A 6,000-nucleotide genomic window follows, 5' to 3' on the forward strand; every position below is an offset into this window, starting at 1 on the left:
TTTTAATCAATTCTGGCCAACTCCTCTCTTATGCCTCTGTAATTCATCTGACTTTAGCTTCTCCTTTTCAAATTTCAGGGTGAATTTGATCATATTATGATCACTTTCCCTGGAGGGTTCTTTTACATTAAGCTCTCCAATCAATTTTGGTTTATTGCACAACCCTCAATCCAGAATAGCTGTTCCTTTGTGGGCTCAACTATACGCTGCTCTGAAAATCCATCTTGTAGGCACTCCAGAAATTCTCCCTCCTAAAATCCCACATTAACTTGATTTTCCCAGTCTACCTGCATATTGAAATCTCTCATGATTATTACAACATTGCTCTTTTGGTGTGCATTTTCTATTTCCTATTGTCATTTGTAGACCACATCCTTACTACTGTTTGGTGGTCTGCATACAACTCCCACCAAGGTCTTTTTACCCTTGCAGATCCTTAGCTCAATCCACAATGATTCAACACCTTCTAACCCTATATCATCTCTAGCTAATGATTTTATTTTATTTTTTTTTTACCAACAGAGCCATACCACCTCCTCTGCCTTCCTGCCTGTCCTTTCAATACAGTGTGTATCCTTGGACATTAAGCTCCAAGCTAGAATCTTCTTTCAGCCATGATTCATTGATGCCTATCTGCCGATCTGCAACTGTGCTGCAAGCTCAGCTATATTATGCTGTGAGGATCTCTAGTCTGATGTTCACCCTTTTTGATTTTGTCCAGTTTTTACTTTGCAACTCATGCTGTTAACTGCAATTTTGCCCTGTCAACATCCTCTCCTCCCGGCACATTGCTTGCTGGTAAAGCAGCCACCTTATCTTCAGCACTATCATCCGCCTTTCCTATGATATTTCTTGCACTGAAACATACGCCCAGAACACTCATCGCACCATGCTCAACCTTTTGATTTATAACTTTGTCTGAGATCTTACCAACATCTGCTTCCACAACCTCTACCCTAACTGTTCTGGCACTCTAGTTCCCATCCCCCAGCAACTCTAGTTTAAACCTCACTGTGAGCATTAAAAACCCATTCTGCTAGGATATTAGTCCCCCTGCCAGTTCAAGTGCAAACCGTCCCTTCCGTACAAGTCCCACCTTCCCTGGAAGAGAGCCCAATGATCCAAAAATCTTATGCCTTCCCTCCTACACCAGCTCCTTAGCTACATATTAAACTGTATAATCTTCCTAGTTCTGTCCTCACTGGCACATGGCATGGGTAGCAATCCTCAGATCACAACCCTGGATGTCCTGTGCATTAACTTAACACCTAACTCCCTGAACTCCCAATGCAGAACCTCGTCACTTGTCCTACCTATGTCATTGGTACCTACATGGACCATGACTTCTGGCTGTTCAGCATCCCATTTAAGAATGCATTTAAGAAATTATCCAATTTTCTGCATTAATTACTCATAAAATATGGTCTGATCTTCATCTAAATCATAATAATGGACAAGCACAATCTGCTTAAGCTAATAACACACAATTATTGTACTTTTCATGTCTTCTTGAACACATTGTTTAATCTTTACAGCCCAGGCTGGAAAAAGTATGAGAACACTTGTATTTAATAAGTGGTAGAACAGCAAAAACCTCCACTAAACGTTTCCTATAACTACCGATCAGACTTACACAATGGTGAGGAGGAATTTTAGACCATTCCTCCATAAAAGAAAACATTTCCAGTTCATCCGTACTTCTGGGATACCATGCATAAACAGCCCTCTTCAGGTCATGCCACAGCACCTTAGTTTATTAGAGTTTGGACTCTGACTTGGCTATTCCAAAATATGAATATTCTTCTTTTTAAACTTTTACTTTCAGACCATTGCCTTGTTGTATCATCCAACTTCTATTAAGCTCTGCGTGACAGACTGCTACTCTGACATTCTCCTGTAAAATGTCTTGATACAATTTTGAATTCATTATTCCCTCAATTATTGCAAACAGTCCAGGCCCTGAGCAGCCCCAAACTATGATGCTCCTTCCACCATGCTTCACCGTTGGGATGAGGTTTTGCCGTTGATGTGCTGTACCCTTTTTTCTTCAAACATAGTGGTGTGCATTTTTGTCAAAAAGTTCAACTTTTGTGTCATCAATCAGCAGAATACTGTCCCAAAAGTGCTGTGGAATATCCAGGCAGTCTTTTGCAAACTTGAGATGTACAGCAGTTTTTTTTTGGGAGAGCGGTGGTTTCCTCCATGGTGTCCTTCCATGAACACCATTCTAGTTTAGTGTTTTTTTATATAGTGGATTCATGAACAGAGACTTTAGCAAGTTCTGAAGATTTCTGCAGGTCTTTTGCTGTCACCCTTGGGTTCTTTTTCACCTTCTTCAGGATTGCATGTTGTGCTCTTGGTGTGATCTTTGCAGGATGCCCACTTCTAAGGAGAGTAGCAAGAGTACTGAATTTCTTCTATTTCTTCTCTTACTGTGGACTGATGAACACTCAGGTCTTTAGAAATGATTTTGTAGCCTTTTCCAGCTTGATGTATCTCTACAGTTCTTCTAAGATCCTCTGAAAGGTGTTTTGATTGAGGCATGGTGCACATAAACAGATCTTTCTTGAGCAGAGCAGGCACTGTCGGTAACCTGATTTTGCCTGTCTTTTTTATAGAGCAGGGCACCTCTACAACCCACACCTCCAATCTCATCTCCCTGATTGGAACACTGAACTCCAAAAAGCTTTTGTAGAAGGCAATAGTCCAGAGTTTCACATACTGTTTTGAACCTAGACAGTGATTGTTGAAATGGTGTACTCAGTATTGGCAAGAAGAAATACAATTGTCTGTGTGTTATTCATTTGGGCAGATTGTGTCTGTTTATTATTGTGACCTAAGTGAAGATCAGACCACATTTTATGAGTAATTATTACAGAGAACCAGGTAATTGCAAAGGGTCACAAACTCTTTCCTGCAACTGAACTTTAGTCAGTAAGAGATATTACATATTATTTTCTGCAGCTTATTGTTATAACCACACTGGATTGAAGTAACTTTCAGTGCATTATGAATCAGTTTTATGCTTGAAACATAATGTGATACAATAAAAGCCTATTAAATCCTCTGTGTTTGTGATTCTTGGTAGACTCTAAAAACAAATTCAACCATTTTGTGTTCCATGTTTTTTTAGCATATAGGTGATCTTCTATGAAGTAAAGTGCATGTGCTTTCCCCATCGGAATACTCTGAACAGTGAATTGAAGTTGTAGTTCAAATGGTACATAGTTTGGTAGTTTTACTATTTGTTTTGTGGCTGATGGTTTCATTGAAACTTTCAAGCAGGATATGGGTGTATCCTTGAAAGCAAAAAGAGAAAAATGATGCAGGGAAAGGAGTGAGTGAGTGGACTTAGTTTCTCATGACCTGGCATGGTCACAATGAGCAACGTATCCAACTCCTGGTTTTGGACGTTAACCTTCCACATAGAGAACTGTATGAATATTGTTGAAGATGGAAATATGAGATTAAAAAAAAAATTGAAAGTCGAGCAAGTTAGGCAGCATCCAGAGAGATAGGAAGGGAAACCTTTCACAATGACATGCATATAGTTCTGAAGTGAGAGCAGTGTTGGAAACTGAGAAAATTTACTCCAAATTAAACTTACAATGTTAATAGCAGTATGATTTTTGTTCCACCATCTCTTTGAAATCCATTTGAGCAACATATGGAAATCTACTTGTATGAGGCATGTTGTATATTTTGAAGACTGGGATAAATTGGCCTTATTTTAAAACCAAAATGAATCAATTTAATTCCATTTGAAAAGCCATGATATTATTTCCGTTGATCATCATGCAATTTAATGTTTGGCATAAGACTCCGGTCTTTCTAGTTTCCTCTCCTTACTCAATCATCACTAATATTTATGTTTATGATTGCATATTGTATAATATGTCAGCAGTGTAGTGTCCTAATCCTGAAGCTTTTCATGCCTTGCAGCATGCAAAGTTTGAAATGCATGGATATTATTTAATTCTATTGATTCAAGTCTTTAAACCTGCGAAATGTTGGAAGGACACTAATCATTCTGAGTGTGAAATGCAGGTTAATAATGAACTGGAAATAGAGATGAGAAGCTTTGTCTGCATTGTATCATTCCAATTCCCAGCACTAACTCCTGGATTTTCAGATATTTGTTAGCTTTTTGATTGTGTTATTTTATTATGTTAGGAGTGTTCTGAGTAATTATATAAATAGCCTTAACATAATTAAAATTTGCAGTTTTTCTGAACAAAAGGGATGAACTTATCTCTTTTTATTAACTGGTTTAAATAAAGAATGCAGTATAGTCATAGCAAAAATTAAATTTATTTATTGTAGAATCTGTATTCTCAGGTTACTAATATGTTTTTGTTTGTGCTGAGAACAGCCTTGGGGAAATTTAGCCTTAGGGGGCCTAGTTAAAGATTTACCTCACACTGTACACAAATGTAACTCCTAAAATTAATATCACAGGAAACCTTGGTCCACATCTTAATTATACTGAAACAGCCCAAACTTAATTATTGTGGCAGTAAAATATTTCTTCAGTGCTGGAAAATTAATGATTTAAATGTATTATTTATTTATTTGTTTGTTTGTTTGTTATTTATTTTTAGTGGATATTTACTCTAAACTGAAGTCACAGAGCTAATAACAAATGGGTATTTGGTCAGCCATTGGCTACTTTCCATTCCAGCAGTCTCCTTTGTTTATGTATATGATATTGATATATTTTGCAACTGATTCTATCATACCTTGAGGCTAGATAGTGGGAGGCAGTGGGGAGGATTGGGGTGAGGAGATGAGATCATAGATGACAAGAGTTACCACTTGAGGGAGACACAAAAGGTTTTGTTATTAAGAATTTTCATTTATTGTTGTAACTAATTAAGGAAAATAGTTTCACTATTAGTTAGCCCCCAGACATAAATTTGATTATTTTTTCTGATTTAAATGATAATTAATATGATAAGACAGCGACTAGGAATTTTAAATTAGTTTGTCATCTTTGCTTTGTAGTTATTTTCATGGTGTTGGTGAACACAAATTATACAAGTGGTATGTAAGTTACAAGTTTCTATTTAACAAAAGTGTTGTTAACTGAAAAAGGTATCAACAGAGATATAAGATTTATTAGTTATTAAACAAGTTTACTTTGTTTATCTAAGGACATTAAGCATCTTATTTAATCATAATATCTTATATTTTAATTCAGCATCTTGTTCATGAGGAACATCTGCTGCCCCTTTCACCCTATTCTGACTGAACTATGAATTTACCAACTTCTCAACCAGTATCCAATGTAAGAAGGGTAGGTGCTTTCTCCAGTAAAATACTGGAAAGATAGAAATTACTGTCTTTAGCCACAACCATAATTTCTTTGTCACTTCTTCCTGATAACTTGCTGAAACTGGAAGTTAAGTTTTTGCTATGTATATTTCAACTTATTTGTATAGTCTTTCACTTACCCTGAATAATTTAATGGCATTATTTATATAATATTTGAAATATTTTATGAAATACTGGAAATTACTTTTATCTTCAAATCAGAATCAAATGGGATAGTTATACTTTTTACCTTTAGGCCTGCATTTTAGTTATGGAGTCATAGATTCAAGCAGCATGACAATGTGCCTTTTGGCCACCACACCTACAGTGATCCATTGGCACCCATCTATTTTACCCATGTTCCAGTATTTTGCCCATAGTCTTCTATGTCTAGGTGATTCAAATATTTGTCAAGACATTTTAAAAAATTCTATTGGTGTCTCTTTTAACAAAGTTCTCTCAGGCAGTGCATTCCAGATATTCATCACTCTCTAGGTAATAAAATCTCCACCTCAGTTCTCCTTTATCCCTTATCTCTAAGCCTAAATCTGTATCATCTCTGAAATGGGGAAAAGTTACTTGCAACCTACCATATAAATAGCCTTGTAAGTTTATATACTTCTGTTATATTCCCTCTTAGCCTCCTCCATTCCAGGGAAAACAGGGTGAGCCCTTCATAATTTAATT

Source organism: Mobula birostris, chromosome 4 (genome assembly GCF_030028105.1).
Source record: "Mobula birostris isolate sMobBir1 chromosome 4, sMobBir1.hap1, whole genome shotgun sequence".
NCBI lineage: Eukaryota > Metazoa > Chordata > Chondrichthyes > Myliobatiformes > Myliobatidae > Mobula > Mobula birostris.